At 39.1% G+C, this 25,174-nt stretch overlaps 1 protein-coding gene across 3 annotated transcripts in view; it reads right to left on the bottom strand.

Moving 5' to 3' along the window:
• The window catches only part of HTR1E (5-hydroxytryptamine receptor 1E), a 90,807-nt gene that overhangs the window by 21,917 nt on the left and 43,716 nt on the right, over positions 1–25,174 (bottom strand). Inside the window, exon 1 of one of the 3 annotated variants that reach the window (XM_055136986.1) lies at positions 6,469–6,590. The exons of the other annotated variants lie outside the window; for them this stretch is intronic. The gene's annotated coding sequence lies outside the window, so the exon portion shown is untranslated. Of the gene's footprint in view, positions 1–6,468; positions 6,591–25,174 lie in introns of those variants that run through there. 3 annotated transcript variants of the gene reach the window in all.

The following is a 25,174-nucleotide window of genomic DNA, read 5'->3' as shown; positions in this document are numbered from 1 at the left end:
TAAAAAATGGTTTGTTCAGTGAAGAACAAAGATTGCTTTCTTTTTTTGCCTGTAGTCATTGTCATGCTACCCCTGGCTATTATGATGATTTGCTTTTATAAACCTTCTTTAATTGTATTTCTTGGATTTGGCAATTTACTAGCTATGAAACTCTACTATATGCTTCAAGGAAGAGTGCACTGAGAAATAAACTTATACTATCTAAAAAATAAGCTTTAAATTTTGTTATAATTTTATACTTATAGAAAGTATCTAGCCCATATGGCAGAGTCTGGCAAGCTACCTGTGGTGTATTCTATATGCCAAAAACAGTAACAACAAGTATCACAATGGAGATGTTACTGGTGGCTGCTCGAGCAAATCGATGAACCACGGGACAACAGTGCTAGAGTGATACCTCACAAAATAAAAAGGATAAAAAGGTGTTATGTACAAAAGAACTAATTTCTAATAAATTTATTTTGAATTAAAGAAGTGTTCTGATTATATACAGGGAAGGATGTTCATTCACATTCATTCTAACTTGACAAGATAAATATGATAAAAAAGATTTTATAGCATATACTGCAAAATTTATTAAAAACTAGTCTTTATTTGATGTTGTTGTTTTGTTTGGGGGCTATACTAAAGGCTTACTCCTGGTTCACATTCAAGAATCACTCCTGGCAGACTTAGGGGACCATATGGAATACCAAAATTCGAATCTGGGTTGACCACGTGCAAGGCAAATGCCTAATAGCCCTCTGGCTGTGAAACCATTTTGTATTATATAATTATAGAAACAAAATTGAATGCATTTGTAAGTTAATTAATCTTCTAAACCTTGATAGAAACTTACATTTTGACAGATATTCTTGCACTTAAATTATGCAACAATTTAGGTGTAATAGATGCAAATGAGTCTGAAGTGCTTATGGATATAACTGAGGATATGAAGGAGGATATATTAAAAAGGATATAACTGGTTTATTTAAATTATAGTTTGAGTAAATCTAGAAACTGATAATTAGGCCCCCCCACCCATCCCTAGTTAATTATTTTCAGCCAAAATGGTAGCCCTACCACTGTTTATTGATGAAACACTATTTAAATTCCTAGAAAATCTTGTCTCACTTTCTTGCTCAATTGAACGCTACTCTTTTTGTTATACAGATAAATCCCATCCCCTTTGTATGACATTCCATACAGTTATATATTTAAATACCTTAGACCAAGTTGAGACCTTAGAGGTCTCAGAAGAACTTTTTTCTTTCTTTCAGCTTTTGGGTCACACCCAATGATGCTCAGGGGTCTCTCCTAGCTTTTCACTCAGGAATTATGCCTGGCAGTGCTTTGGATGGACCTGCTGTACTATATCTCCAAAAAGGCCCCCAAAGGTTTCTTTTTTAAATTTTTATTTCCTCTATATTAATTTTTAGTGCTTTAGCATTAGAATATCCCAAATGTACTTCACTTAATTAGGAGGAAACTTTTATTTATTTTGATTGAGCAAGCTGCAGAATCAGAGAGCTGCCTTGAACCAGCAGATTCTGAAAGCTGTACGGATGAGAACAGGCGCGGAAAACCTTCTGAAGGCAGCCACCTCCACCAAGGTCCGGGAGCAGATGCGCCTGGAGCTGAGCTACGTGAACTCCAACCTGCAGATGTTCAAGGAAGAGCTGGAGGGACTCAACATCTCCGTGGGCGTCTACCAGAGCGCAGAGTAAGAGTCCACGGCGGCTGCAGCTCATGGCCCCGCTCCAGAACATGGTGCAGGGGCCGGGGGTGGGAGGATGCAGATGGAGCCCACGTGGGGTGCAGCTCCCGCTGGGAACGGAGATGCTCCTGGGTGGGGTGAGCCAGGGCGAGAGTTGATGGGGGTTTCATGGGACGTGTCTACAGATGGGAATGGAAGCATTACTTTTTTTTAATTTTTAAAATTTTATTTTCAGTTACATGATCTGAAGAGAAAACAGAGTATGGAGCGATAGCACAGCGGGCTGAGCTTTGCATGTGGCTGACCCGGGTTCGATTCCTCCCTCCCTCTTGGAGAGCCCGTCAAGCTACAGAGAGTGTCCCGTCCACATGGCAAGCTCTCTGTGGGGTATTTGGTATGCAAAATCAGTAACAATAAGTCTTATAATGGAGACCTTACTGGTGCCCACTTGAGCAAATTGATGAACAACAGGATGACAGTGCTATAGTGCATATTGATTGAGATACTGTGATTTATAATATTGTTAATCTGTTTTTTATCTGTTTTGTTTTGGAGTCAAATCCAGCAGGATTCGAGGGACCAAATGGGATACTGAGGATCAAACCCAGGTCAGCCATGAATAAGGCAAATGCCCAACTTGCTGTACCAACTCTCATTAGTACAGAGTCCCAATCTGTAAATGCTAGTTTCTCATGCATATAATACCAATACCACACTTCTCACCAGTGTACCCACCTCTCTCTGCCAAGGACCCCAGTGCTCCTTTAGAGAGATTAATTTAGCAATGTTCAGACCTCTCTTATACTCTGGATCAAGAACACTGTTCTTTTCTTTTTTTCTTTTTCATTTTCTTTTTTTGATTTTTGGGTCACACTCAATGATGCTCAGGGGTTACTCCTGGCTCTGCACTGAGGAATTACTCCTGACGGTGCTTGGGGCACCATATATGATGCCGGAGATTGAACCAGGGTCGGCCACGTGCAAGGCAAACACCCTAGCCTCTGTACTATGGCTCAGGCCCCACAACACTGCTCTTCAGCATAGGGTACAGTAGATGTCCAAAAAGTATTTGTTGAGGCACTGAGTAAATGGGAATTATACATATATATGTATATATATTTTGATATTACATATATATTCATATAGGCTCTGTACTTAGGGATCACTCCTAGCAGGGCTCAGAGACCATACGTGGTACCGATGATCAAACCCGGGTTGGCCATGTGCGAGGCAAGAAACCTACCCACTGTATTATCTCTCCAGCCCTAGGACTATATCTTCTAGGCCTCTTGTTTACCCTGCACAGTGGTTTGGTTTTGGTGATTTCTTCTCATCAATAGAATGTGAGCAAAGATGATTTGCATTACTTCTGAGCAAACTGGAGGACTTTTGAAAAAACAGCTGTTTCTTTTTGTCTTCTTCCATTGGCTGAATACAGAAGATTAGGGACAACGATGAGTCTCTCTTAAAGCACCAAAGAGAGGCAAACCACCTTTCCATTAGGTGATTTAGTTCACTACCTGAGCAAGAAATAAGTTTCAGGATCTCTTATTATAATAACAGTTAGGGAGTTTATTGAAGGGAGAATTGTTCAAGACTTCAGAGATCACATGAAACAAAACTCTAAAGTTAGAATAGAATTTCCAAAAAGAATATAAGAAATACAGGGAAATACAGGGAATCATTCATGCTGATAATGTTTAAATGTCTTCAAAATAAATTATAGAAAACACCTTTAATTGCATTAGACAAATAAATCTCTGTAGATGGAAATGTATAATCAAATTCATTCATACTTTGCAATTTTAGCCTGTTAATAAGCAATAAGCTTATATGAATCAGCATATAATAATTATCTATACATACTTAATAGAGAGTAAACTAATAAGGATTTTCATATTTGAAAACTTATTGAATAAAGACTAATAAAAATTGCAAATAAGAGATTAAATAATGGAAATATTTCAAACTGAGTCAATTTTAAGAATACTGACATGAGAAAAAATAGAATTAAAATGTTTTTCTTCCTTTCTCTCATCTTCCCTCCCTTTCCTTTTCTCCTTCCACCTTCCCTTTCTTCTTTCCTTCTTTCCTGTCTTTCTGTCTGTGCAGTTCACTCCATAGTTTTAACTGGTTTAGAAAGAAATGGCTTGAATGTTGTTTTCAGAACATGTGACATGAAATTGTGGGGGAAAGAAAATCTTATTAGGTCATGAAAACATTTCAAGAAGAATAATCAGACTTTCACTTTTAGAATGTTCACCTTTCTTCCTTTGTTGAACTTGTCTGAGTGGAAGGCTTCCAGTATGGTGTAGAGCAAATATATTTTGGTCTCTGCCTGCAGATCTCAGGACTCACTTTCTGACTTTGCTACTTTGCAGTTCTTTTTTAAAAAATTTAATTTTATAATGTTGTTCACAATAATTCATTACATTTAATATTCAAACACCAATCCCATCACTTTGCACCTTCCCACCATCTTAAGAGGAAAGTGTGTGAAGATTGTTGTAGCTCATCTTGGGGCCATTTAAGCCCTTGTGTATAAGAGATTAAAAGCATCTATGTTGAACCCCAACAAATGTGAGCTTCTTTTGGTACATTGGTGGGCTAGAGTATGAGAGGATGTACTTAGAAATTCTGAAATATAGAATATGATTATAGAGCAGAGTTACTCATGGGTAAGGCCTATATTGCTCTCTTCTTGGCTATTGATGAGATTATATGGTGCCAGGGGCAGTTGCTGGTGTGACTGCCAAGCTACTGGAAAGCTTGGGAGCTGGAAGGAGGCCCAGTTCCCCTCCAAGTGAGCTTGGAGATTTCAGTAACGAGTCCTGAAAACCTGGGTTTTTCTGCAGGTACTCTCATGGGTGAAGCTCATCTGAGTCTGTAGAGAGTGGCCTTGAGCATGGTTGCAGTTGAATTCTGGAGGCTTTAGGCTGCTAGGGTTCTGCTGGGCAGGGAGGGAAACTCAAACTGCCCTCTTCCACTCCCAGTCACCACAGTGTATACAGCCTGGTGTAGAGTCAGGACCTGCTTGCCAGTTCTTTGTGAAAAATACGAACTCTACATGGTGCTCCTGGAGGTGTAGAGGGCAACATGATTTACTTCCCAGGAGACATAAGTATAATTTTCAGTAGCTATTTATAGTTGCTTTAGTTTATAGTTGCTAAAAAAGTTTGTGAGTGACTGGTGAGACTGGGGGAAGACTGTGATCCACAGCTGTCCCCTTCCTCTCTGGGCCCAAACAAGCCAGAGCTTACACATCCTGACTCTCTTGGTATAGAGAACCGCAGAAAGCACAAGCCTTTTCAACCAGACCTCAATTATCTTTATAATGGTATAATGTTATACCATTTTAGATTTATAGCATGGCACTGGGTAGAAAAGTCAGGGAAGTCACTCTTCGATTATTTTTCAATTCAGGAGAATGATAGAGACCAATTTTGGCATTGGATGAAAACTAAATTTGCAAACCAATTTTAATTAAGGGATGCCTTGATTTCTATTGGAATGTTATTGTTGTGATGAGTAAGTGTGTTAATATAATATAAACCCATTGATAGTATTTGGCACATATATAAGTCCTACTTAAGAATTAGCCATGATTATTATAATTATCATTATTTTTGTTTTCAATTGATTGGATAGCAAAATGTTGTGATCAGTACTCTCAAACATGATTCACAATGACTTGGAACTGAGACTTGATTAATAATATTATCATGGATATGAATTTAGATAATATACATCAATATGCTTTGTAATCTAAAAGTACATTATGTATTTATTATGAAGTTATCACCATTTTTAGGGTCTGCTATTTCTTGCCAAATTTTCTACCTCCCCTGGGTTTTCCAGAGTGATTCCAATGTCCTGTCCAAATAACAAAGTAAAGCACTACAGCTGAATTACTAAGTATTTTGCTGATTTTCCAGTATGAATAATTCATGATGAAGATATTTCAAAAACAAACCATCTCCCAAATCTGTTGAAACAAAACCGATGCAGTTCTGGGTTTATGTCTGTTATACCATTTAAAAATGTTTCAGAACATTTATGAAAGAATCCACAATTGTGAATAGAATTTGGACAGATACCAATCTAGTGTTTGACTATTAATCCAAATATCAATCAAACCCTTATGCTTTAAATACCTGTTATTTCTTTTTCTAAGACAAAATTAATCCACTGACTGGTCAGGACCATTTAAAAAAATTCTTGGTATTGTTTTATAATCCTGGGTGGTCTTGTCTTAACATAAAGATTCAATAGATATCCACTAAGTACTATTCTGTGCCAGTTCGTGTTCCATTTATTTGGGGTATTTGGTATAAATTAAACAGACTAAGAAAAAAACAATATTGTTTTCCTCAAGCTTATGTCTGATTTTAGCATAATTTATTTAGAATAAATATTGATTGTTGCTTCCTGGAGACAGATTTTAAATAATTTTTAACAATTCCTAGATTATTAAATTTATATGCACTCTTTATTATTTTTGTTTGTTTTGGTTTTTGCCCACACAAGCAATGTAAGGGCATTTCCAGCTCCATTTTTGAGGCCTCTCCCTGTGGGCTGGGGGGTGAAGAGATCATGTGGTGCCAGGAACCAAATCTGGGAATTTAGCATAATGATTATCACAGATGTGTCTGACTTGATGCTTCTAATTAAGAAATTCACATTGCCAGCATCTTTTAGCCACCCAAACCTTCTGACTAGTGATCTTAATGACTGATCTGTCATTTTTCAGTCACCAAAACATGCTTGCTCACCTAATTTCCTGGATGACATATGGCCCACTTTTTCGAAACTGGACGCACATTTCTCTCCTTCTGTCTAGGTCCCGGCAGCCTTCATACCTAGCCTCTGCTTTGTCAGAGGGGCCCATCTCTTCTCATGAAATTTCATGCTGCTACAGTTATACTTGCTGTCACTGGGTGAACATGAGCAAAGAATGAAAAAAGAAATTCCCAGTTTAATCCCTCAGAGACTTCCAGGGGTCTAGCTACAAAGATTCACCTTCAGCACAGTAGGAGCACAGCAAAGGAGTGAAGATGCACAGAAGGTCACCAAATCCAATGAGCAAAAACAACAGTGTGGAAGGCTCAACTAGCACCAAATAGCTCTGTAAATCCACAGAGAATGTATTGATACCATGGTGAGGGTGTTTAATGAGCTTAAAGAAGCTATGGTGCGCATAGCAAAAACATAAGGAATTATGAGGCTAAAATGAGAAAACTGCAATTAGGAATGACGGAAAGAAGAGTATAGTAGGTGATATACAAACCTCAACAGAAGCTCTGAGCAGCAGAATAACAGCAGCTGATGAAAAGATTGAGGAGCTCAAAGATGAGATGAAGGAAACCTCTAGAAAACAATAAAAGATGATAAAAACTCTGAAAAGAAAAGAGCAGCACAACAGAGAACTGTGGAATGAATGAATTCAAGAGGAAAATATAAGAATCACTGAAGTCCTTGAGGAACAGGAAGGAGAATTTAATAAGAACAAATAGTTAAAGAATCAGATAACAATTTTAGAGTTGAAGAATACAGGCACCCAAATCTAAAGTTTTGGGTTCCCAAATCAAAGGGTTCCAGTGAAAATAGACTTAAATAATAAAAAAAGAGAGAAGAAAAGAAAATAGACTTAAATAGAAAAACTTCAGGGGGTGAGAGAGATACTGCAGCAGGAGGACATTTACTTTGCATGTGGTGGAATCAGACTCGATACCTGTCCCCTGAGCACTGCCAAGTTTAATTATGAGTGCAGAGCCAGGAGTAGTACCTGTGCACTGCCAGGTGTGGTCCCAACCCAAGACAGAGAGAGAAGAGAGAGAGAGAGAGAGAGAGAGAGAGAGAGAGAGAGAGAGAGAGAGAGAGAGAGAGAGAGAGAGAGAGAGAACTCCCAGACACGTACTCAAAATGACATAAGTCCAAAGACAGAGATAACATTAAAAGCACACCATATCTATTAAATGAGAGTCTATGAACCAGAAGAAAATGAAAGGACCTAGTACTGAAGCCTAATGAAATGAACAGGTCCCTAGGAATATTCTATCCAGCTAGATAATCATTCAGATCTGAAGAAACAATACGAAGCTTCAGAGGAAGGGGACAGTTTAGTGTATTCAGAGCCTTGACACCAGTTTTGCAAGAAGCATTAAAGGAGTTTTTTTTACAAGACAAGAGAAACTTCTCAGCATTTGGCACTGAGCAGAACTTTCACTCATAGTACTTATGATTGCCCCGCACTAGCTTACCGAAAGGTTTGTTTACTTTTAGCTTGCTAAGAAATTTTATAGGTTTTTATAATATTAATGTTTCATTTATATTGGGTAATCTATGGCTGGTAAGGTAGTTTTTTGGATAACACCCATAGGGATTTTAATATTTTATTTACTAATGCAGATATTTAAGTAGTACCTATATTTTCCACCATCAAACCAATATTCCTTTTCTTAGACTAAAACACAATTTTATAGTTTTATAGGCCAATTCAGATTTTCCCCTTCAAATTTTTTTGTTTTGTTAAATTTTACCTTTTCTTTTTCTTTTATTTTTTGAATGCAGGACTATTGCTAGATATCCAGCCATTAATTGAGCTGATTGAACTGGGCATGAACTCCACAAAATTTTACCTTTTCTTAAAATTTTCTTAATTCTTTTGTTAAATTTTACCTTTGCAGCATTTATCACTTTCATGTAAATTTTAAAATGTATTATTACACAATTACTTATAATACTAATTTTTAAATACACCTTGGGTCAGAGTGATAGTACAGTGTATTTATAAGGTGCTTGCCTTGCACATAAATGGCCTGAGTTTGATTCCTGGCACCCCAAATGGTCCCCCAAGCATGCCAGAAGTGATCCCTGAGAGCAGAGCCAGAAGTAAATCCTGAATACTATTGGTGTGGCTCCAAAACAAAAAAAATAAAAAGAGAAAAAACTTTATGTATCTGTAGTAAAAGAAAGACATACAGTTTAAAAATTTATTTTATCAACTTAGCATTGATTCACAATTTTGTGGAACTTCAGGAGTATAACTCTATTCAGTTATATGTGTGTAGATGTCATCATGTCTACAATAAAAATAAAAGATCTTATATGTGGGGTGAGAAAGAAACATAGTAAGGGTCAATAACAAATGGTCCAAGTCATCAGAACTGAAGATTACATTAGAGGAGAGGGCGACTGGGAGTGGACACTGGAACGCTGATGGCGGACTCAGTGGGATCTCTGGTGTTGGATCTGGTGGTTGGATGATGTATGAATGAAAAATGTAATTAATAGTATAGTGAATCCCAGTATCTCAATGAAAATGGTGAAAGAAAAAAATTTTTTTCCTGAATTTTGAAAAATTCAATTGAAAAAATAAAGGCTTAATATGTTGTCATATATAAAAAATGGTTTTCTATGTAACAGATTTCAAAAAGTTTAAGATTTATCTCAGCACAGTTTACAATAGCCAGAATCTGGAAAAAAACCAAATGCCCGAGAACAGATGACTGGCTAAAAAAACTTTGGTACATCTACACAATGGAATACTATGCAGCGGTTAGAAAGCAGGAAGTCATGAAATTTGCATATAAGTGGATCAACATGGAAAGTATCATGTTGAGTAAAATGAGTCAGAAAGAAAGAGACAGATACAGGGGCTGGAGCGATAGCACAGCGGGTAGGGCGTTTGCCTTGCACGCGGCCGACCCGGGTTCTAATCCCAGCATCCCATATGGTCCCCTGAGCACCGCCAGGGGTAATTCCTGAGTGAAGAGCCAGGAGTAACCCCTGTGCATCACCGGGTGTGACCCAAAAACCAAAAAAAAAAAAATAAAGAGACAGATACAGAAAGATTGCACTCATATGTGGAATATAAAGTAGCAGAGAGGTACGAGCTAGCAAAGATGCAATCTCTGGCAGAAAGCCCTCTGGACTTGGTCACTAAAATACTAAAATACAGAAATCTAGAACCTCACAGCCGCTACTGTGGCCACACGACCTCTTATCTCCTCATTCGCAACAATGGAAAACAAATTAGCAAATGCTTCCTTTCCAGCAGGTCCGACTCTGGGGGGAAACTCCAAACAATAATAGTGAGTTTTTTTTGTTTGTATGTAATCAAGGTAAAGAGAAAGTAAAGTGCAATTTACCAACTACACAGGTGGGGTGGGCAGGGCGGGGTGGGGTGGGAGGTTTACTGTGGTTCTTGGTGGTGGAATACATGCACTGGTGGAGGGATGGGTGTTCGAGCATTATGTAACTGAGATTTAAGGCTTAAAGCTTTGTAAGTTTCAACATGGTGATTCAATAAAAAATAAATTAAAAAATTAAAAAAAGATTTATCTCTAAGTAAAGAATAAAAAAATATTTATTTAACAGTTTAACAATAAACTACATGTATTTTAGAAAACAAGGGATGAATCTGCATAATTTAATTTATGTATTAAGTCTGTTTCTGAATTTGCAATGCAGTCTGCCATCTCTCTCTTTTTTCTGTTTCTCTCCCTATCCCTTCCTCTAATCATATAAAATAGGCTTTATGTAGGTAGGCTGTTTAGGATATGACATTAAAGAGTAAGTGAATATCATTAGATAATGTGATCTGATAAAGAATCAGAAATATATTCTACATAGATTTGACTAGCTCTCACTCAAATTACCCAGCTTCATTTTATTATTTTTAGATATTTCATATTTTATAATCTCTCTTTGTTCCATTTAGTTCCCAGGAGAAGGAGCTCAAGATCTTTTAAATTCTGCACAGTCATATTTCAGATTTCACTTTAAAATCTTAAGAATTATTTTCTAGCAGAGGAATAGATAATTAAGCTGATGACACAAATTAAGCCACCAGTTTGATGGGATGTAATACACTTTGTACTTCTGACTCCCTGAGTCCTTCCTTTCTCATTTCCCTGCAGGTATCTCCTGAGAATATTTCCTAAGCTACTTTCTGACCACAATTCTTCATCTGAGTCTGTTTCCAGGACACCCAATATAAGACAGAAGGGGAGGGAGGTGGGACAGTGCCACCAATTTCTGTTTATCTCCCAGAGATCAGTAAAGGTGTAAATTTTTAAAAGCACACTTAGAAGGTTTATGCTGATACAATTGAAGGAGAGAGAAGGCTATTTGAATTGGAATCGTTGTGGAGGAAGGAGAGGGAGGGTGCTATTCAGGGGCAAATGCTGTCTGTAATTAAGAAGAGAAAAATGTGTTTGAACTTTTAAAATCAAGCCACATTATTATCAATTATCCCTGTGACAGAGCTTGAAAACCCTGACACAAGTTTGATCCCATCTGTGTATATCTCTTGAGGGTTGGTGATATATCTAGAGGCAAAGGTGGAGGGGTTCAAAGTGCAGTGGTGTTACTCAAGGGAAAAAGCAATATTGAGTGAAAGGTTTCATTTTCTATGTAAGATACCAAAAGTGATCAGTGTTGCTGTATACACTGGGGTTAACAGAACAAAGGCATAAGCTTTGGGATCTTGATCTCAATTTCTGATTCCATCACTTGCCAGTTATTGTTGCTGGTAACGCTGCTTGATTTCTGTAAACCTGCAAGTTAGATTTAATTTCAAAAGACAGTTGTGCAAATTATTGCATGATTAAAGAATATATGTAATACACTTAACACAACATTAAATATATAGGCAACTTTATTAAACTATGCTGGAATATTATGCAATCATGTGACAGCTTGCATAAACTAATTTAGCCTTAGCAATGACTGAATAGCTCCTTCATAGCACCTTGAAAGAAGTTTCTTCAATGCAGCTGAATTACAAAGTACAGAGCTATGCTGGAATTTAGGCTATTTGCTCCATTTTATTTTTATAGCTATGAGATGTCATCATTTAGGCACATAAATATTTACCAGTAAAATGTTACGCATAATTTATGTAATTCAGGGAAATGTCAAAGTTTATGGGAGGTTGTAGCTGTTAGACTCCCAAAAAAGCCACTAAAGGTTTGCTGTACTGTAATGTCATTTGTTTTTTTTTTTTAATCTAAAGTTTAATTTAAAAGTATATTTATCATTTTCTATGTAAGTTTTTAAAAGGCCCTTTCAAACTAAAGCAGCAAATAGCAAAACTCATGAGTCATCTTAAGCGTAACAAAGGATCTGCAAGAAAGCTATAGAGTTGAGTTTTGTTATTTTCTTTTTTGGGGGACCACACCCAACAGTGCTCAGGACTTACTCCTGGCTCCGTGTTCAGTGATGACTCTTGGTGGACTCAGGGGACCATTTGAATGGCTGGGATTGAACTGAGATAGGCCTTGTGCAAGGCAAGTGCCGTATCCACTGTATAATCTTTCTGGCCTTGAGAACAGCAGAGTTTGAAAACTGGAAGTAACCTTAGAGTCTCCCTTGACTTAAGATCCATCCCCACGCCCCAACCCTTTTCTAAAAATGGAAGTGAAAGAGAAGCTGGATGTGGTGGTGAAGGGACCTGAGCAGCGTCCTGTAGGTTGTTGGTGAAAAGACGGGCCCTCACAGCATCTCCAGACCAAAGTCCAAAACTCTGAACTGTACAATAAAACCTATGTAGTCGGTTTCTGTCAGCCATGGTGAGCTAGTGGCATTTTGGGTGCTGCCTACACACACCCGCCACTGACTGGCAAGTTAGACATACACACCAAATCACATTGCTGGGCACAGTGGAAGTCCAAGACAATTCAAGAGATAAATGTGGATATTCTGTAAATTTGTTATCATTTAAAAATTGAATCAAACCAAATAGTCTAATCTACATAAATAATTCACCTCTTGAAAGTAATAATACTGCCAGGATTATGGAACTAGAGGAATATGTTGCCTGAGAGAGAAAGGATGGGCTTGATTATCAGAAAGTAAATGATTAAGAAATATGTATGAAAATAAAAGCCAAAAATATGGAAAAAATTCTAAAATATACATCTGAATCCAAAATATGTGCCTAAATGATGGTGAAAAGAAATAGGTCGATGTCATAACAAGGGGCCCTACTATTTTACTCTTCAGATGGGGTCTATTAGGCAGCATCAGTCTGCTCTGTCAGATCCATGTCCATGTTTGACCCTAGTAAGGCCTCAGAGTCTGACCTCTTCAGACACGATTATCTAGCTTCCCTCCCTCATCTTTCCTGTGGTTTTTGGTCAATGAGATGCTCTGGTGCAAAGTCAGAGGAGGTATGAGAGTGAAGATAGGGGCATTTATGTTCCTGACTCCTTTCTTATAGGACTGCAATTTGACAATTATGCCACTCTCTAAGGTCAGACTTTTTGTCAGACCTTATGTCCTGACTCTTACTAGCTTAGACTTGGAAAAATTCCCTCTTCTTGTGTATCTGGGTTTAGGAGAGGGAAGTGATGGATTTTATTGTTGTCCATCTGAGACCAACTCCATGGCTTCCTGTCATCTGGTCCATTCTTTTGTAATGAGAGTTCACTAAAATCTTCTAACTTACTCTTTCAGACTGCCTAAAGTTTCCTGGTAGTATGTTTGCTTTTTCAACTACTGTTGAATAGCATTGGGTTGTCCTCGCTCCTCCCTCAGGGAACTTAAGTTTATTGAGTTACTCCCACAACACAACAGTGCCCCTGAGGCACACCCAATTCCATAAAGCACTAATAATCCTATATTGCTTTTCTCTTTCCTTTATGTCACTTGCAAGAGCCTGGCAAGCTATCTAAAGTATCCTGCCTGCACAGCAGAGCCTGGCAAGCCACCCTTTACCCTTGGCGTATTCGATATGCCAAAAACAGTAACAACTAGTCTCACAATGGAGACATTACTGGTGCCCGCTCAAGCAAATTGATGAACAACGGGACAACAGTGCTCCAGTGCTACAGTTACTTACAGTTACTTATGTCACTTGCAACATCCTTTTTGTATAGACAAAGGAAGAAACAGTTTATGCTATGCTTTGTAACTTGGGAATTAACTGACTCGAAAAGAATATTTACTCCTGGGCATCCATATTTACTTGACTTAAGCCTCAGTTGCCTTAACTACCTAACACCCCCAAAAGGAGGGTCCTGATGAAGGGACTGGATGGACCCAGGGCAAACTGTAAGCCACCCTGACATCGAAGGTTAGTTTTAACTTTTTTTTTTTTTTTTTGCTTTTCGGGTCACACCCAGCGATGCACAGGAGTTATTCCTGGTTCCGCACTCAGGAATTACTCCTGGCGGTGCTGGGGGACCATATGGGATTCTGGGATTCGAACCCGGGTTGGCATTGTGCACGGCAAACGCCCTACCCGCTGTGCTATCGTTCCAGCCCCAACTTTTTTTTTTTTGAGTCATGAGTTCTTGAAGAGTCAGAAGATTATTCTGAGCAGGGAGGGCACACGTAAAACTCATGGAATAGCACAGAGGCTACTTTTATCTTTGTGCTTAGGGGTTGCTCCTGATGGTTTTTCAGGGACTATGAGGTACCCGGGATAAAATCTGGACCTCCTACATGCAGAGCATGCACTCAACATGTTGAGCTCTCTCTCTAAACCAGAATTTTTTTCTCCCAGAAAAGTACATGAAACTTATACACAATGAATTTATATATGATTAATTTTACTAGATTGGAAATTGATTTTGATCAAAGAATATTTTGTTCTTGGGAAAAATAATACAAAATTGATTGGTGACTTTCTGGAAATAATTGAAATAAATCTAAATTTTTGCAAAAGAATCTGCAACAAAGTAAATAGTAACTTTTGCCCAAATGAAGACTTCTGAAATTAACAAGAAAAAGGTTGATATAAAAATAATCTTGGGCACTCCATTCATTTTGGCATTTTTATTTTCATAGTTGTTGATGAAAATTGTAACTGAAAGGCATGGAAAGTATCATGCTAAGTGAAATGAGTCAGAAAGAGAGAGACAGACATAGAAAGATTGCACTCATCTGTGGAATATAGAATAATAGACTAGGAGTCTAACACCCAAGAATAGTAGAAATAAGTACTAGGAGGTTGACTCCATGGCTTGGAGGCTGGTCTCTCATTCTGGGCTACTCAGAGAAGGGAACACCAAGTAAAATGTGGTCGGAGGTCATGCGGGGGAGGGGTGACACGTGCCGAATGTAGACTAGAGACTGAACGCAGTGGCCACTCAACACCTTTATTGCAAACCAAAACACCTAATCAGAGAGAGAGAACGAGAGGGAATACCCTGCCATATTGGCAGTTTGGGGTGGGGAGAGACGGGACTGGGGAGGGTGGGAGGGACGCTGGGTTTACTGGTGGTGGAGAATGGGCACTGGTGAAGGGATGGGTTCTCAAACTTTGTATGGGGGAAACATGAGCACAAAAATGTATAAATCTGTAACTGTACCCTCACGGTGATTCACTAATTAAAAATTAAAAAAAATTGTAACTGAAAGGCAGGTTGTTGACAATGAACATTAGACTCCTTTGAAACTTTTATCAGCTCAATTTATGTACTATCATTTCATATATCCTGGAATTAATGAATTTATCTTTTCAACTTAATATTACTGAGTCTATACCAGCAAAGGAAGAACAAAACGCACATTTAACTTTGAAAGTTGTCTAAACAGAAAGAACCTTTCGAAGTTCTCCAATGTTTCTAGTATTTTAATATTTCATTTTGTAAGGAAGCTGAGAATAACTTGTAATTCTTGATTCTAGCCTTAAAAGTGCTTTCCCCAGGATAGAAGTCTGACTGAAGTTTTTATTTTCAGATCATAGCTTAGATATATTTTCTTTTTCAATTAGAGTGTTTTCTGCTGCAAACACAAAAGCCTGATGATTCAATAAAGAATTATCTGATAAAGAAATTGATGATGACACATTTCAGAATTCAAAAGTAGAGTTTGTTTTGGTCAGGTTAGTGATCCATTGATTCAGTTATGTCACCAGGGATCCAAATTCTTCCCATAGATTTGATCTGCTGGACTCATTGTAACACTGAATTTAGATTCTGTTCTCTTACTGCTTCAAAACATCCTCTGGAACTATCTAATGTAACATTCAATCTTGTTCACATCCAAAGAAAAAGATCCATTTTCTTCATGTAGAATTAGACTAGGGTGGGAGCTATAGCGCATCGGGTTGCCTTTCACGTAGCCGACCCAGGTTTGATTCCTCCGCTCCTCTTGGAGAGCCTGGCAAGCTACCAAGAATATCTTGCCCACATGGCAAAGCCTGGCAAGCTACCCGTGGCATATTCGACATGCCAAAAACAGTAACAAGAAGTCTCACAATGGAGATGTTATTGGTGCCCACTCGAGCAAATCGATGAGCAACGGGGTGACAGTGACAAGAATTAGGTCAATGGAGGCCACATAATTTCTTCCACAATAGAAGACAGAATGATGCACAGACTAACATCAGCAAAGAGGAAACAACTTGACCATGGAGTGAGTGGTCAAACAAAATCAGAATTTCTTTAGGAAGACAAATGCATCTAGGGAAGGTAACCAATGCTCTCTATCATCAATCTAAATAGCACTTGCGATGCACCCATAGGAAGTTTATATATAATTTTACTTAAGCTAAAAAGATATAATTAAACCAAACTACAAATAAACTTTTTATAGAATTACTCTGAAAAAGGCATTATTTTTCTCTAAAATTTTGAGTTTAGAGAATTTTCCCTAAAGCTCTCTAAAATTTTGGCTTAAATTCTTTTATATAAACAGTACTTTTCAGAAATCTAACAATCTTAGGCACAGTAGAAAAGAACTTTGAATTGATTTATTTTTCTTAACTCTAAACTGTTAAAAGACAATGGCGGGGGCCGGAGAGATAGCACAGCGGGTAGGGCGTTTGCCTTGCACGCGGCCGACCCGGGTTCGATCCTCGGCATCCCATATGGTCCCCCAAGCACCGCCAGGAGTAATTCCTGAGTGCAAAGCCAGGAGTAACCCCTGAGCATCGCTGGGTGTGACCCAAAAAGCAAAAAAAAAAAAAAGACAATGACTTTAGGTTTTGACAAGACCACAGCTCTAGACAAGTCATGTTTCTAGATAATTGGATGGGGATGAAGCTCAATGTATTGACATCATGAGTTAGAACTATGCATTTTAGGTAATTAATTTTTTCATTAAAGCAGCAAAATCATGGGATATTAAACATAAATGTTTCACTTACACATACAATGCCAATATTAAGCTAAAGTTTTGTCCAGGCTAAAATCTTCTCATCATTCTACAGGTGCTGATGCTTGTGTGGCTTCAAAATAGCTCTCAAAATTGGAATTTTAGAAAGTTTCAGTAAGCAAATAGGTGAAGAAAATCCAAAAGTTGACTGTATCAAGTTCCTAGATGTTAATTATCAGTTTTACTTAATTGCATATTAAAGAAGTATATGACCAACAGTTTCTTAATTTCTTAGAAATGTCAATGACTTTGGAGCAGAAAAAATATATATGCATACATAACATATATAATATATTGTATATATATTCATTTTGGCATTGATCTAGGATTGCCTTGACTACAGGATTGAACTCCTCTAACATGGCATTTTGTAGACAGATCAAACTGTTCTATTTGATACCTCACCATTATGTTTTCTCATTTAGCTTCTTTATTCTAAAACTTCTCTCCTAGATTTCCTTTTCACTTTTCTTCTTGCTACCTTTATGTTCCCATCTTTTCATAGACTTAATTTATAATAATATTATAATTGATAATAATATAATACAATTATATTATAATTATATTATATATAATTTATAACCTTGTACTTATTGCACCAGGATACTTTTTCCAGCAACATTTTGAAATAGGAAACATTTTTTTTTCTTTTTTGGGTCATACCCAGCGATGCTCAGGGTTGCTCCTGACTCTGCACCCAGGAACTACCCCTGGTGGTGCTCGGGGGACCATATGGGATGCTGGGAATTGAACTCGGGTCAGCCACAGTGCAAGGCAAATGCCCTACCCGATGTGCTATTGCTCCAGCCCCCCAAATAGGGGAATTTTAAAATTAAGAACATTAAGTTGATTCTCTTGTGCCAGAGTGGAACGAATAGGACTGAAGAAGACTCATGGGGCAGGACAGTGAATTAAGGATATTTATATATATTATATATCTTCTTAAACTGGAATGGCAGTTCAGGGATTAAGGTGCTTGCCTTGCACGAGGCCGACCCTGCTTCAGTTTCTGGCATTGCATATCTTCCTTCAGCACAACAAGGAGTGATACCTGAAGGCAGATTCAGGAGTAAGTCCTGAGTATTGACATAATTTCTTTAAAAGACAATGATTATATGGATTACTGTTTGGTGATTAGAAAAAGAATATGTCTTTCTTAAGTAAGTTTCAAGAATCTTTTGTTTGTTTGTTTTTGGGTTACACCCGGCAATGCACAGGGGTTACTCCTGACTCATGCACTCAGGAGTTACTCCTGGCTATACTTGGGGGACCATATGAGATGCTGGGATTCGAACCCAGGTCGGCCGCGTGCAAGGCAAATGCCCTACCTGCTGTGCTACTGCTCCAGCCCCAAGTTTCAAGAATTTTTAACAAATTAAGGATTTGACCAAAAACTTTAAGGTATCAGAATGCACCGATGCCAAAAATTCTACGAATATTTCTTTTCCTTTAAGTAAAAAATAAATTATTCTTTGTAAGCTGAGTGAAGAGGATGTGCATGTATGGACAGCCTGGTGCAATGAAGAGAATGTGCTAGAAAGGGTTATCAAGGGGTTTCAGAGTTTTAAGCAGAGTAAAGAAGCATCCTTATGGAGATTTTTTGAAGAGGGGTGTTACAGATTGAACAAGTTGAGAAAGATATATGCGGGGAAGTAAAAAGAATGACTTGCATGGAGTTCCAGAGACTGAAGGAAGATGGGACTTCCTTGTGTGCTAATGTCCAAGAGATTGGTTATGTGGGGGAGGAGGTAATTTTAAATACTCGAATACATTGAGGAAGTGGTTAAATAAGTGATTAAATTAGTTAAAGTTAATGGGTATCAATATTTTCACTTTTGGAGCAGGAAATAGAAAAATATGAAGGAAAAACAGGGAATAAGCTCAGTGGAGTTGGAAGAATAAAGTGGTTTCCAGTATATGACGCCGATAGGACAGCTTCCAGATGAATGTGTGAATTTGTATGTAGCAATGGAGGCAGAGAGGAAGCGTGGACCTCTTTAATTCTCCACCAGGGCACTTTTCTTCCCTCTCTCCTTCCAACCATCAAGCGACAGTATGGTTTTTAATCTTTCATGGTGTTGTCAAACCACAGCCCTCTGTCATTCTATTTAAAGAAACAATAATAAAACACAAAAATGAAGGGTCAAAAGGACAGAACTGGTGTACTAAAATGATGACAAGCTGATATCAGCAAAAATAAATAACATTTTAAATACTAAGGAGGTGATTCAATGGGCTTGAGTACATGTTTTTCATGGAGGAGATCCAGGTTTGATTAAATTAAAGCAAGAGAAACTACCATGGAAAAAGACAGCATAGCAACCGAGACAAGACATTTGCTAGTATACATCTGACAAGGGTAATTTCCAAAATACATAAAATAATTTACACAAGTCAATAACAACAGTAACAAAAGCAACTCACTTTTAAAAAAATGAACAAAATTGCTGAGACACTGCTCAAAAAAGTCATATAGGTGGACCACAGATATATGAAAAAAATGTTTAACAGCTTTGTATCCTCTGTCTGGGTCTGCCCTGGCTTGGACTGACGTGTGTCCGACCCTTCTTTGAAGCTCCTGTGGGGTGTTTTTTGTTTGTTTTATTTTTGTATTTCAAGATCTTTAACACCTGACTAATTTTATTAAGAATCTCATATGCAAAATATTTATGAGGTGATAAAGTAACCCAACACACATAAGTTAATGTATTTCCTATTGAAAACATATACAACATTCCATTGTTTCAACACTTTGCATTGATACATGTATCTATACCCTTGCAATACAAAGCTAGCTGATTAATGAAGAGTTAGAGTACAAAATAAAATGTTAAGCTTAACTTATTCTCAGGTGAAAACTCTTTCTTTGACCAATTGTATTGTAGCTTTCCTAAATAAACTTGATTGTTGAATCTGCTTTGGTGGTTGAGACAATTGAGACCACACTTTGATGTTTTTGCCTTGACAGCTAACTCCATACTTAGGGATCACTAGTGACTGGGTTTGGAGAAACATATCTAGTGCTAGATACGGGGCCCACGCAGGCTGCTTGAAAGACCAGCGACTACCTGCAGTACTTTATCTCTGGACCAGACTTGTTTAATCTTTCCTTGCCTTGTGTTCTCATGTGGAGACTAATATTAAAGTTAGGCTCTTTGCCAAAGTGTACTGGGTAAAGCTGAACCCCAAAGAGTCATTCTGTACTCTAAAGATGAGCAGGAACATATTGAAAACATTTGGAAAAAAATTTTCGGACCGTATGGTGGAGGAAAGGAAGAAGAAGGAAGTAGCCATTGTGGGTAATTGAGAGAAAAGGAGGTAGGGGTAATTTAGTGCGGGCAACATAGACAAAAAGAGGAATAGTACTGCAGCGAAATACAGTAATGTTCTAACATCTTATCTCTTTGAAGGTTTATATATCAATATCTCACAAAGTAAAGACTCAGTGAAATGAACACCTCACCAAATAACATAGCTGGAGACTAATACTCAAGGATGATAGAGATAAGGGCCAGGGGTTGGCTCCATGGCTTAGAAGCCGGCCTCAGTGGGGGTGTTTTGAGCCTCAATGTGGGTTGAGTCTTAGTGGTGCAGGCTTGGTGTCTCCTGTCGGCCTTACTCAGGCACTTGAGATTTCAGCTGGATCCTCTGGCCTAGGGGTCATGTGGAGCTGATGTTGGCCCAGGAGGCTCCTGCCTGGCCTTCTTCTCCATGAGCGGGCAGCCCTGTCTGGGGCTCAGGCTCCTGGCCACTGTGTGCTGTGCAGGACATATGTGTGCCTGTGTTCTGCAGCATGTGCCTCTTGTGTGGCCAATTCCTGCATCTATGATGATGGATTGGTGTGTGTGCACACACGTGTGCATACATAGGTGGGTGTATATTCATTCCTGTGTGCACACGTGTTCAAGTAGGTGTGCATGCTTGTGCATAAGTACACGTCGGCGCTGATGTGTTTACAGTGACTTCCCGGCTTGTGTACACCACGCATCCACAGCTAGGCGTCAGGGGCACTCAGAAACACGCACACAGAGGTGGATAGCAGCCCTGTGGGCACCCTGGCGGGCAGTGGCTATCCATGGCCTTGCGGCTTTTCTCTGTGGTTGTTGGGTTGTTTTCCTAATGGTGATGTAAGAAATGCAGGAATTTGAAAATTTCTACTTGTTAACTCAAAAAAAACCCCCCAAAAAGTTAAATGTAAATTATCATTAGAGAAATAGAAATCAAATCACAGTGAGCTAATACTTCACACCTGTGAGGCTAGCCAAATAAAAAAGATTGGTTCAGATGTGGAAAAGAAGAAACTCTGCTGCTCTGTTGGTAGAATACAACTTGATTCAGCCTCTACAAAAATGTGACCAATAGTATTGTAAACCACAGACTCTCAATTAAAATAAATTAATAAATATAAAAAGTTCAAACAAAAAATGGTATGTTGATTCCTAAAAACATAAAATACAAATTTATTATGAGCCAGAAATTCATAATGAAATTCAAAGGTTATAAAAACACATTTGCAACCTAATGTTCATAGCAGAATTACTCACAATAGCTTAAACATGGAATAAACATAAATTCCCATCAACACATGACTGGATGAAAAAGCTGTGGTATATAAAGTCAGTGGAACATTACTCTGCCATTAAAAAGATAAAATAGTGCCCTTTGGTACAAAATGGTGGCTTTTTTTTTTTTTTTGCTTTTTTGGGTCACACCTTGCGATGCACAGGGGTCACTCCTTACTCTGCACTCAGGAATTACCCCTGGCGGTGCTCAGGGGTCCATATGGGATGCGGGGAATCGAACCCGGCTTGGCCGCGTGCAAGGCAGAAGCCCTACCCACTGTGCTATCTCTCCAGCCCTCAAAACGGTGGCTCTTGAGGTGATTATGCTATGCAAAATAAGAAAGTAACAAAGTTATCAGATGGTTTTGTTTCTTTAAGGAATATAAAACACTGAAGCAAATTACCAGTACCCAGCCACCATCACGCTCCAGGCAGCTTTCTGGACACTTGTGCTTAACCTAGAACTTTACGACCTTACACTCCAGGCTCAATGAGACCTGGACAAGATCCTCTTTCTTCCTCCTCCAATCTCCAGCGCCCCAGGGATCAAACCCAGATGCCCCACCCTACTGGCACCAGATATAATACCTCACTGGCTGACCTCCACTACGTCCACTACCCAGCCACTGCCATGCTCCAGGCCTCTTTCTGGACTTCCTCTTTCCATACCATAAGACACTTAATACCCATTTTCTATAATTTCAGCACCATATTTGATGGGGTTCATATATGGTGTGAACCATGGGAACACCTGTAAGGGCAATTGAAGGCCGCCCTAAAAGCCTCCATCCCTCTCAGAGAGCCCGGCAAGCTATCAAGAGTACCCCGCCCCCACGGCAGAGCCTGGCAAGCTACCTGTGGTGTATTCGATATGCCAAAAACAGTAACAACAATGGACCTCATTCGCCTGACACTGAAAAAGCCCCCAATATGGCAGTGTTAAGAAGGATGAGCAAGGAGAGGCTGAGAAAGGTCTGCAAAGTTTAAGTTTAAGAAAGGAACTCCCAGAATGACCACCAACTGGGAGCTCTTTGGCACTATTGTGGTAATGTGGGAAGATGCCATCGTTGACAACATCGAGGAGGAAAATGATCCACTGGTTCAACACCTCCATGACGGTGTGAAGAATGCCGAGAGTGGGAAAGCCACAAACAGATGCCTGTCTTTGGAAACTCTTGAGCTCATTCACCAATATGGTTTGGTGCGACCCTCAAGCCATCACAAGCTAATGTTCAAGCTTGCAAAGCTGTGTAGAGAAGTGATAAAGGAAGACCTCAAAGAGAGAGCAGCAGTGTTGGCCGATGCGGCAGAAGCCGGGAAAAGTATTCACAACGCTCACCTGTCCTTCACCAACTACAAGACCAAGATGACTGTCCTCCGATGTCCTGATGGATCTATCATATCTTCCATAAGGCAATGGAGAGAATTATTCATGACTTTTACTCGGATCTCTTTGACAGCCATGTCCACCTGCCCACATACTAAATTCCGCAGGATGGATATGTCATTTCCAATGTCCTCCCTTCCGAAATCTGATATGCCATTTCATTTGTAAAGACGCGTACAGCACCTGATCCAGACAAGGTCAGACCCGAACACCTGAAGAATCTACTGCCAGTACTCATCAATACACTGGCTCGGCTCTTCACATGCTACCTGTCCATATGCAAGATTCTGTCCCAGTGGAAAACCAGCAGGCCCATTTGTTGTACAAGAAGGGAGACAATTATGACATTGGCAACTATGGCCCACTCTGCCTGTTGTACATCGTCTATAAGTTGTTCACTCGAGTCATCCTACATAGAATAGGCAGAACACTTGATGAAGAACAACCATGTGAGCAATGGGTTCCGAAAAGGATTCAGCATGATCAACCATATCCACACAGTGACCAAACTCATTGAAGTTTCATGAGGGTTCAAGATGCCACTCTGTCTAACGTTCATCGACTTAAAGAAGGCTTTGATTCTGTTGAGACTGAAGTGGTCATCGAAGCTCTAGCTAAACAGGGTGTTAAAACTCAGTAAATCAAGATCCTCCTCGAGCTGTATTATGGATTCACCACCAGGATCTCACCATTCTACAAGGAAGTGATCATTGACGTAAAGAGTGGGGTTCAGCAGGGTGATAACATTTCACTGAAACTCTTCAGTGCCACCCTCGAGAACATCATGCGATAACTGGAATGGGAAGAAATGGGAGTGAAGATAGACAGTCGGCAACTGTACCACCTCTGCTTTGCTGATGACATCGTTCTCATAACACTAAATATTAGCCAAGCAGCACAAATGCTGGCCGACGTTGACCGCAAGTGTGGAAAGGTTGGACTGCAGCTGAATCTCACCAAGACAATAATCCTGAAAAATGAATTAATTCCTGACGTTCCATTTGTTCTCAATGGAACAAACATCTCTGAAAGCAACAACTATGTGTACCTGGGTTGAGAACTCAACATGAGGAATGACTTGGCACTAGAATTGTGCAGGAGGAAGAGAGCAGTGTGAAATGCCTTCAAGAGTGTCGAAGAAGTTGTTAAGAGGACGAAGAACCTCTGGCTCCAGGCACATCTTTTTGACTCCACCATTCTTCCTGCACTAATATACACCTCAGAGACCTGGGCCCTATGAAAATGGGATGAGAACGCTATTCAGGTATCCCAAAGAGGAATCGAAAGAGCTATGTTTGGAATATCACATTTCACTCAAGTGAGAGAAGGAATCTGGAGTTCTGATGTCTGTCGACGATCAAGAATCAGGGATGCTGTCTCGTTTGCCAAGGCGTCAAAACTCAGATGGGCCGGACACCTAATGCAATTTAGAGACAACTAGAGCTGTTACCGACTGGATTCCATAGGACATCAAAAGACCTCGTGGCCGCCCACCTATGAGATGGTCAGACTTCTTCGTCAAAACCCTGAAAGAATGGCTTGAGGCTCTTCCTGTTCCTGCAGCGAGCAGATACCATTGGGCTACACTAGCATGTGACAGGGATGAACACAGTTACTGATGCCCTGCTCAAGCAAATTGAAGATCAACAGGATGACAAGGGACAAATGACAAGTGAAGCAAATTAATTTGTGAAATAACAAAATGAACTCCTTAGCTTGGTTAAAACTATGGTTTTTATCAGAGAAGATGGGGAGGTGAGGTGGAAGGTTTGAGAGGAGGGTTTTTGGGTTGTGGGATGTCAATGGAACTTAGGTGGGTATAGTGAATATTAAATGCATTTAGGGCTGTGCATTTAACCCTCTTGAATCCTATATATTTAAAAACAACTATAAATAAGCATAAAGAGAGAATATATTCTATAAACTTCTAGGGGAAATTTAAAATTAAAATAAAAATTAAACTTAAAATAAAAAAATTAAAATTAAAGCTTATGAAATTATCCCCAATTACAGGATAAGATGGATTTTATAAAGGACGAGACATCTGAATGGAAGTTTGAACTATGGGATGATCTGGTCAAGTAAACATTGGAAGGCCACATTAGATTGAGAATACATGGGAGCTATGTGGTTTATTAAAAGTCCTGGTATTATATACCCCTTTCCTTTCTCCTACCCCCCTCTTCACCCCCACACACCACTCTGGCACACACTGCCTTGATTCAGTGTTATAATTTCTTACTCAGACTATTTTTAACAACTTCCTAAATGGTTTCTCTCCCTGCAGATTGGAAGGTTTTTTTTTTTTTGATTTTTGGGTCACACCTGGAGATGCACAGGGGATACTCCTAGCTCTGCACTCAGGAATCACCCCTGGTGGTGCTCAGGGGACCATATGGGATCCTGGGATTCGAACCTGGG

Source organism: Sorex araneus, chromosome 4 (assembly GCF_027595985.1).
Source record: "Sorex araneus isolate mSorAra2 chromosome 4, mSorAra2.pri, whole genome shotgun sequence".
Lineage (NCBI taxonomy): Eukaryota > Metazoa > Chordata > Mammalia > Eulipotyphla > Soricidae > Sorex > Sorex araneus.
Note: the sequence above shows the minus strand (reverse complement) of the source record. Positions and strands in the feature narration are given on the sequence as shown.